Raw genomic sequence first — 9,739 nt, 5'->3', positions numbered from 1 at the left:
TAATTTTTAGAATGGTAGGCAATGAGACTTATAAATTTCTTCAAAGGACTGAGGTGGTTTTCTCACAGGACTGACGTGAATGCGCTCACGCTCTCTCTCTCTCTCTCTCCCCCCCCCTCTCTCTCTCCCTCTCTCTCCCATTCTAGATCTCTGTTTTGTCCCACTCCTCATATTTTCTCTTTTTCTTGATTGTTTTCTTCAGTCTGCCTTCACACGTATTAAACTCAATGTACGTGGAGAGAGAAATCAAATATGAGATTCAAAATACAGCCAGGGTTGGCAGGTAGTGGAGCAGGCCTTTGACTCTGGCACTTCATTCAACAAGATTTGTTTTTTTTCTTTCTTGACTTCTCTGTAAACATTCTTGTTGGAATTGAGAAATTGCTGATATGAATTCAGTCAATTTCAGGTAATAGCCTTGCCTTGGCTTTCCTGGAACTCACTTTTAAAGATCAAGCTATCTTTTGTTTTGTTTTATTTTTTATGTTCTATCTGTAAATCACCATTTCTTCTCTTGAATGTGTTCACCTTGGTAAAGTCAAAGGCCACCCCACAGACACACAGAGTCACACACACACACACACACACACACACACACACACACACACACACACAGAGAGAGAGAGAGAGAGAGAGAGAGAGAGAGAGAGAGAGAGAGGCACACCTAGAGACACACCAATACATTTGTTAAATTAAAGGAAGGCCTGGAGAGATGGTTTGGTGGCTCTTCCTGAAGAAGTGGGTTCAATTCCTAGGACCCACATGGCAGCAGCACATAAGTGATTGTAAATCCAATTTCTGGATGAACTGACACATTCATGCCACTGCATGTAAAATAAAGTTAAACAAACCATAAAAAATTCTTTAGGGCTGGAGAGATGGCTCAGTGGTTAAGAGCATTGCCTGCTCTTCCAAAGGCCCTGAGTTCAATTCCCAGGAACCACATGCTGGCTCATGAACCATATGTAATGAGGTCTGGATCCCTTTTCTGGCCTTCAGGAATACACAGAGACAGAATATTGTGTACATAAATAAATAAATATTAAAAAAATAAAAAAACCCACAAATCTTTTTAAAAAATTTGGAATTAAACTAAGTTCTACACAACTGGAAAGACCGTCTCAAAGCAAAGTAAAATAAAATGTTCTGGAATAGGACACCTTCCATGCCCCACCCCACACAGGGAAACACTTGGTGCAGACCAAGAGAGATGAACAAAATGTGAAATTAAACTAAATGTACAAGAAATTAACAGAACGTGATACTAAACACTGAGCCGGGGTGTGGGGATGCACTCCTTTCATTCTTTCATCCAAGAGACATAGAAACTCGTTTTGATGTACATTTCTCTGATGACTAAGGATGTTGACCATTTTCTTCAGCGTCTGTCAGCCATTTTAGATTCCTCCATTGAGAGTTCTCTGTTTAGGTCTGTACTCCATTTTGTCAATTGGATTCTTTGTTCTTTAGATGACCAATTTCTTGAGTTCTTTGTATATTGTGGAGACCAGACCTCTGTCTGATGTGGGGTTAGTGAAGATCTTTTCCCATTGTGTAGGCCGTCGTATTGCCTTGTAGGCCATGTCCTTTGCTTTGCAGAAGCTTTTCAGTGTCAGGAGGTCTCCTGTATTCATTTTGTTTCTCTCGGTGTCTGTGCTACTGGGGTTATATTTAGGAAGCGGTCTCCTGTGTCAATGTGTTCAAGTGCATTTGATATTTTGATATCCATATTTTTTTATTGTGGATGAAGTCAATTATTTGAACTCTCAAATATTTTTATTGTTATTATCTGTTTGTTTATTTGTGGTTTTTCAACTTAGGGTTTCCTTGTGTATCCTTGTATGCCCTGGAACTCACTTTGTAGACAAGACTGGCCTCAGACTCACAGAGATCCATCTGCCTCTGCCTCCTAGTGCAGGGATTAAAGACATGCACTGAACACCATTTTTTTTAAACAGAATTTATCTGTGTCATTTTGCCTGTCCTGAATCTCAGTCTGCAGAACAAGGTAGCCTTACACTCGCAGTGACCTGCCTGCCTTGGGCTCCCTGATCTCTGAGGTGTTTTATCATCTCTCTGAGTCTCTGCCTGGCTATCAATTTATCTATTAGTTTACTTATTTTTTTTGTTGTTGTTGTTATTTTCTGAGACAGGGATTCTCTCTGGCTTTGGAGTCTGTCCTGGATTCAGACCTGGTCACAGCTGTACCTGAAACAGTGAGGCCTCTTGCAGGGAATCCACAGAGCCTCTGCCCATGGCTCTCCAGGAGAATCCACTCTCTCCCTTTCCCCCAGCCCCAGCCAGGGCTGCCGGCTACATCTCAGGCAGGCATAGGTGGCGGGCACTCTGACTATCCAGGATGTGACAGGCACAGACACACAGAGAAGCAGGGAGGAGTGTTACCCACTCTCTCACTAAATACAGGCAAGCAGGAGGAACAATGAAAACAATCAGAACTGCAGAGAATTTCCAGAAACCACATGGTGGGGATCTAGTGCCCTCTTCTGGTGACAGGGAATACATCAGAGATTTGGATTCTTGTGCTCCTGAGACCTACCCCAATGTAATACTGACATTGCCCTATTAGACCCTATATATCACATATAGGCTTGCTTGATATCACACACGTACACTGTCTGCGTTGCTGCCTGCCCACCTTCCTCTGTGACCCCTGGGAGAGAGCCTGGTACCATCAGAAGACAGAAGATGGGGTTTGGGTCTCTCTCTCTCTCTCTCTCTCTCTCTCTCTCTCTCTTTCTGTCTGTCTCTCATCTATTCTTCCATCTATGTATGCATCTATTGATTTATGTAATAGATTTTTTTGTTTGTTTGTTCTTTTTTTGTGACAGGGTTTCTCTCTAGTTTTTGAGTCAGTCCTGGAACTCGCTCTTGGAGACCAGGCCGCGTGCTGGAACTAAAGGCATGCATCATCACTTCCCGGTTAGAAGCCTTTGTAAAACGTGGGCAATTAGAGCTAAAAATTTCCTCATAGGACTGATTTTACTGTGTGCCAGGGTTAGTGTAGGGCTTTGCTTTAATTTTCTTGAGTGAATCCCCCCCCACCCCAACACCCGTCTCTTATTGTAGAGCTCTGTTTCATCTTCCATGAGCTCTGAGGGCACTTGGCTTGAGTATGATACACACAGAGACTTACTATTAAGGAAAGTTTAAGATCAAGATCCTTTCCTAACTCTGTGACCTTGCAATAGAGAAGTTTCAAAGGGTGTGCCTACAGCTCCACTGGACTTCTTTGATGGGCCTTTATCTGTTGCCTTTCCTGTAAACATTCTTGTTGGAGTTGGGAAATTGCTGATTTGAACTCGGGCAATTTCATAGAATAGCTCTGGCTGTCCTGGAACTCACTTTTATAGACCAGGCTGACCTTTTGGTGACATTCTATTCTTTTTTTCTTCCTCTTATTTTCTATCTGCAGTCCACATTGGTGTAATGACAGTGCACCTGTATATTCACTGCTCTGATCCTTTCTCTCCTTCCTTCCTTCCTTCCTTCCTTCCTTCCTTCCTTCCTTCCTTCCTTTCGTATGTCTGTCCACTCCCGAAAACCCAAAAATGTCTAGCCTCCCAACGCAATTAAAAATAAGTCAATTAAAATAAATAACCTGGCATTTATAAAAGGAGGGAAGGAGGGAGGGAGGAAGGCAGGCAGGCAGTGCTGGGGGCCTGGATGATGGTTGTGAAGGGAGGAGCCCTGGCCTAGTCGTCTCCTCTGCCACGTGTGTCACCCCAGTCAGACCTCAGGAGCCTTCTCTAAAGGGTCTGAGAAGCTGCTTCCATGTTTCTGCCTCTGGGTATTTATTGATCTATTTATTTATTTTTCTGGTTTATGTGGGAGGGGAAGGGGAAGCCGAAGCCTTGTCCTACGGGCTCCATGCTGTCACTCAGTCAGTACTGTCTCGTCAACGCGCGTGTGAGGGCCCGTGTCTGTCATGCCAGCAGCACTCAGAAACTGAAAGTACAAGGATCAGGAGATCATCTTCATCGCGGTGGGAAATAGACCCTCCACCAGAAATCCATCAAACGACCTTTTAATTTTCTCCGTCCTAAGTGAAAATGTTCACAACAGATCCGCATGACCCTATTATTCCTGGAAATGAAATCCAATGGAGATATTTTAAAACACACACACAAACAAACACATTATTCCACGACTGTTTTCATTTTCTCTGACTCGGTATTTAGTCTGAGAAGTAGGTGCCGGGGGTGTGGGGAGTGGTGTGGAGAAAAAGAGCTGCAAGCAAGCAAGCAGGCAAGCAAGCAAGCAAGCAAGCAAGCAAGCAAGCAAGCAAGTAAGCAGTGGCCAAGGTGAAGTCTATGTCTTTGAAAGGAGACTCGGATGGCAGGAGACTGCCTGCCATTGCCACCTCCCTCCCTCCCTCGGTCCTCGGTCTCCCTCAGTCCCTCGGTCTCTCCCTCTCACCGTGCTCTAAGTGTCGCAGCCCCTCGACTGGCCCACTTAATACTGTCACTGATCGTGGAGACGCACTCTTTGTTTCCCGTGAGCCTCCCTCCCTCCCTCCCTCCCTCTCCACGAGGGAGAGCGATTGGCCTGTTTTCCTAGCTAGCTGCCTGTGGTCTCGGTTTCTCCTTTCGTTTTCGTAGCCTGAGCGTCCGTGGCTCCTCCCGAACGTCCGTCCCGGCCAGCCCGCGTTCACCCATGTTCGGGGATGGGGTGTGGGGGAACCGACGACGGGGAGTCCCCTGCCCTGTCGTGGGTGCGTGTCACCTCCGGGCGTGAGCGTGGGAGGACACTCTGTCGCGCCAGAGAAGGCTCGCGCGCCGCGGCCGAGCGAGCGAGAGCGAGCGAGCGAGCGAGCGAGCGATCTCTGTTGGTCGGGTGGGTCGTCGGGCGCCACCTAGCGGTGTTGGCCGTTTTGTGCAACGCTCCTGGTCCTCGGTCGCCGACAAGGAGGGCGAAGTGGCTTTTGTGAGGCGGAAAGAGTGACGAGAGTCCCGGCTGGCGGGCGGGCGTGTCCCGCGGTCGGTGTCGTGCTTGGGGACGGTCTCTGTGTAGGAGGTTGTGCCGGAAGAGTCGCCTATGGGTGCGTCTGGGATGGAACCGAACGAAAGCCACGGCTGAGGAGGGTGCTGGGAGACTTGAGCGGGTCGACCAGAAGGCTTGAGTCGTTCGCGTCGTCCCACCGCTAGGTGTCGGGTCCGGCCAGGCCCAGGATGGGTGAAGTACCCCGGCTTTCAAAGCTGTCTTTCCCTCGCCTTTTCTCTCTAAGAGAGAGCCCTGGGTCCCCGGCGACCCGAGGCCGAGAGGGGGCGCTGGTTGATCACGGCTCTTCCCCGCCGCCCGTGCCCGGACTCGTTGGGGGTGTCGGAGCTTTTGATTATTTTCCTCCTTGTCAGAACCCTCGGTCCTCGGCGGCGGGCCTCGCCATCCTGAGGCCGAGAGGAGGCTGTGGTCCCGGCTTTCTCTCCTCCCTGGTCCGGACTCGTTGGGGGTCTCGGAGCTTTATTTATTTATTTATTTATTTATTTATTTATTTATTTATTTATTTATTTTTTCCTCGGTCCTCAGCGGTGGGCCTCGCCATCCTGAGGGCGAGAGGAGACTGTGGTCTCGACGGCTTTCTCGCCTCCCTGGTCCGTACTCGTTGGGTGGCCTCGGAGCATTTTTTTCTTTTTTTTCTTTTGTTTTTCTCCTTGCCAGAACTCTCGGTCCTCAGAGGCGGGCCTCGTCGTCTCGAGGCCGAGAGGAGGCTGCGGTCACGGCTTCTCTGTTCTCTGTTCACTGGTCCCCGGTTTCCTGTACCGTCAGGTATTTTTTTTTTCTTGCCCTGCTCCATCCCTAGCGGCTGGTCGCAGGGTCCTCGGCCGGGAGGAGGCTGGGCGCCCGGCTTTGTGGCATGTCCACCTCGCTCTCTCGGTCCTTTCATGGTCATGAGGTCGACCAGTTGTTCCTTTGAGGGTCGGTTCTCTTGTTTATGGGGACATTTTTGGGACATGTCACCCAGCCTCACTTTCAGGAGTCCCCTGTGGTCTGTGAATTGCTCCCTGTACCTGGTGTCATTCTTCTAGTGGTTGCTATCTGTCCTTATTGTACCTGCAGATAGGTGCTGACACGCTGTCCTTGAAGTGGGTGACATGAAAGGACTCTGTAGGTTGCGGTCTCTTCCGAGCCTCGCTGGGTCGTTTTTCCCGTTTAACCCAACCTACGTGGCGTGTCAGGCGTTCCCGCTTCGTGGTTGTCACCCGTGCAGTTTGGATGGTGGGACTTGCCTCCCGGTGCTCTTCCCTTACCGTCCCGGTGCTTTTTTTTTTTTTTTCTCCAAGTTTCTTTTGGGGATCAGATGGAGCTCCCGAGTCTCCACGGACTGGGTGGGTCCCCTGTGTGCCTCCCGAGTGCACTGTTTTCTCCACCCCCAGGTTATGGAGCTCCCGAGTCTCCATGAGGCCTTGGGGGGAAGGGTGAACCAGCCCGGCGTTCTGCTGCCTGCTTTTATGTGCCTCCCGAGTGCACACACCGCTTCTTCCCCGCGACCACCACCATTGTGTTTGGTTTTGAAGGTGGAGGTGTGAAGGGTTTTCTTCTTTTTTTTCCCCATCCCCAGGTTGTGGAGCTCCCGAGTCTCCATGAGGCCTTTGGGGGGCAGGGTGACCCAGCCCGGCTTTCTGCTGCTTGCTTATGTGCCTCCCGAGTGCACACCTTTTCTTCCCCCGTGGCTGGCCCACTCCACTCCGCTTTTTTTTTTTTTTTGGTTTCGGAGGTGGTGTGTGAAGGGTTTTCTTTTCTGTTTCGGAGGTGGTGTGTGAAGGGTTTTCTTTTTTGTTTCTTAGGTGGCGTGTGAAGGGTTTTCTTTTTCGTTTCGGAGGTGGTGTGTGAAGGGTTTTCTTTTTTGTTTCGGAGGTGGTGTGTGAAGGGTTTTCTTTTTTTTTTTTCTTTCCTTTCGGGGATCAGCAGGCGGTGGAGCTCCCGAGTCTCCACGGACTGGGTGGGTGTCCCCAGTCCCCTGTTCCCGTGTGCCTCCCGAGTGCACTTTTTTCCCATCCCCAGGTTGTGGAGCTCCCGAGTCTCCATGAGGCCTTTGGGGGAAAGGGTGACCCAGCCCGGCTTTCTGCTGCTTGCTTATGTGCCCCCCGAGTGCACACCTTTTCTTCCCCCGTGGCTGGCCCACTCCACTCCGCTTTTTTTTTCTGGTTTCGGAGGTGGTGTGTGAAGGGTTTTTTTTTTTTTTTTTTTTTTGGTGGCAGTCGGTCGGGTCTGTGGTGCCCTCTCGCTCGCTTCTCCCCGGTTCCGCTTGTCGATCGATGTGGTGCTCTCGCCCTGTGTTCATTCGGGTCGGAGGCCTAAGCCGCGCCAGGCGAGGGACGGACATTCATGGCGAATGGCGGCCGCTCTTCTCGTTCTGCCAGCGGGCCCCGCGTCTGTCCTCCCCACCTTTGACTGGTGGTGTGTGGAAGGCAGGGGTGCGGTCTCTCCGGCACGAGCCCTGTGAAAGCCCCCCCGCACTCCCCGCTGTGGTTCGTGGGGGCTCCCGTGAGGCGCGTCAGGGGCTCCGGCGTCTGCCCCCCTCTCGCGCGTTTCGCTCCGCCCACCGTGTGTGGCCCGTGCGGCCCTCCTCCCTCCGAGCCGGGAGAGGGTTGGCCGATGTGTGCCGCGTCACACGCCCTTCCCGAACGGGCTTTGTGTGCGCGCGTCTCGCTCGCGATCCTCGCGGTGCTCCTGGAGCGTTCCAGGCCGATCTTCAGAGGTGCCCGGTACTGAGCGGCGGCGGCGTTTCCCGTTTCTCCGACGTGTGTGCCCTCCCGCGCGCGGTCCGGCCTTCGGCGGTGTTCCTCTGCGAAGGTGTGTTCGTGTGGGGGTCGAGGCGAGCGGTAAGAAAGAGGCTCTCTGCGTCCGTCCCCCCCTCCGTGAGCGGGGGACGATGAACCGTCTCTCGCGAGCTCCTGTGAGATCGGGCGAGCGGCCCACCACGCGCTGCCTTCTCCCGTAGGCTTTTGAGCGCCGTGTGGTGGTGTTGAGCTGTCGCGGCCGGCCTTTCTGTTCTTCTCACCGTTCGAGGTGGGTTTTAATGGTAAACGATTAGAATGCCTCCCCGTCCGGTGCAGAGCCGGTGGGTGGTGCCGGAGAGGCCTGGCTCTCGGGGGACCTAGTCTGTAGTTTATGCTTTTTCTCGGTCCGGTCCCCCCTGTCCGCGTTACGCTCGAGAATGCGCCCCCGGAAGGAAAAAGATAAAGAGAAGCCCTTACCGATACCGCAGACCCCCCCGCCTCGCCACGTTCGAGATCATCGAGCGTCGTTTCCCCCGCTCTTGGGGCTGCCGCGGCCGGGGGCTCGTCGGGCCGGGTCCGTCCCGCCCGCCCTCAGCGAGGAAAGTGCCTTCTCTAGCGATCCGATGAAAGGGCGTGCTTGGGGTCTCCCGTCGGACCCGCCTTGGGTCGCCCCGGCCCGCCCCGTGACCCGCCCGATGCGCGTAGCTCTGGCCGGGTTCCCCTCGCCGCGTCCCGACTTTTGGGGGGGGAACCCGAGCGTTTGTGTGCCCGCTGCGGCCCGCGCCTCCTCGCTCCGAGTCCGGGGAGGAACCACGCGGGGCAAAAGAGAGCGTGCCGTGACGCCGGCGTGCCGTGCCGGAGCCTGGGATGTTGTTACCCGTGGTCGGGGGACGAAGGGGCCCGCGTCGTGCGCGCGCCCGAGCGCCGCGGGACCCCCCCCGGTCACCCCGCTCCCCCGAGGGGGATGGTGCGCACGCCTCGGGGCGCGGAGCCGAGCGGGAAGAGCGGGGCTGGGTGGCGGTGGGCTCCCGGGTCCCACCCGTCCGCACCGTCCGTGCCCGCCGCGAGCGGTCCCTCCCGCGCTTCCCCGTCTTTGCCGTTCCCGCGTCCGCGGCCTCGCCGTGCGCGTCGCGTGCGTGTGTGTCGCTCGTTGCGGCGTGCCGTGTGGAGTCGCCTCGCTCCCCCTCTCCCCGGCAGCGTTCCCACGATCGGGGAGCAGCGGTGACCCGTCCCTCCTCGGGGCCGGGGATCCGGTTCTGGCGTCGCGGGCCCGTGACCTCTCTCTCGGGCGCGGCCTTTGGAGAAACGGCGGTCGGTCGCCTCCGGCGCGTCGCCGGACGCGTCGGGGCCCGTCGCCGCCGGAGGTCCTTCGGCGGCGGCGGGCGCGTCTGTCTCGAAGGTGGGGTCTGTGCGAGTGGGGAAAGAAGAGGAGGCCCCCGCGCGTTTCGGGGAACCTCGCGAGGGAAAGAGGCTTAGCGGGCGTCGTCCGCGGTCTGCGGCTGTTGACGGTGGGTCCGTCGGCCGAGGTGCGTCTGGGGACTCTTCCGGCCCCGTCGTCCGTCCTCCGGGAAGGGCGCTCGCGTCGCACGTGTGGGGAACCGCCATCCGCGCCGGGTTGGGCGCCTGGCGGCGAGATACCCCAGCGTGTTGCGTGCCCGCTCTCCTCCGGTTGCCGGCGGCGGGGGCTCCGGTCGATGACTCTCCCCGTCCCCGAGGTCCGGCCCTCCCGAGCGTCGTGGGTCCGCGGTGCGCCCCCCCTCACGTCCCTCGAGGGGGAAGACCGTCCACGTGGTCGTCGCCTCTCTCCCTCCCTTCCGCCTCTCCCCGCCGCGTTTCCGAGCACGCGCGCGGCCCGGCTTTTTTCCACGGGGTCCCGGTCCCCTCCGCCTCCGCGTCTCGCCCGGGGGCGGCCGCCGTCCGCTTCTCCCGCCGAGCCCGTTGGCGCGGTCGTCGTCGCCCGCCCCGCCGGTTCCCGGTCTCTCCCGACCCCGCCCGGAGGG

General features: G+C 55.1%; 1 long non-coding RNA gene across 1 annotated transcript; it reads right to left on the bottom strand.

Moving 5' to 3' along the window:
* Positions 1–3,809: 3,809 nt before the first annotated feature.
* LOC148117066 (uncharacterized) lies at positions 3,810–4,839 on the bottom strand. Its single transcript, XR_015737198.1, has 2 exons — positions 4,438–4,839; positions 3,810–4,104 (listed from the first exon to the last, which is right to left on the bottom strand). It is a non-coding gene; the product is annotated as an uncharacterized LOC148117066 (long non-coding RNA).
* Between the last annotated feature and the right edge of the window lie 4,900 nt (positions 4,840–9,739).

Source organism: Myodes glareolus, unplaced genomic scaffold (genome assembly GCF_982192425.1).
Source record: "Myodes glareolus unplaced genomic scaffold, mMyoGla1.1 HAP1_SCAFFOLD_83, whole genome shotgun sequence".
NCBI lineage: Eukaryota > Metazoa > Chordata > Mammalia > Rodentia > Cricetidae > Myodes > Myodes glareolus.
Note: the sequence above shows the minus strand (reverse complement) of the source record. Positions and strands in the feature narration are given on the sequence as shown.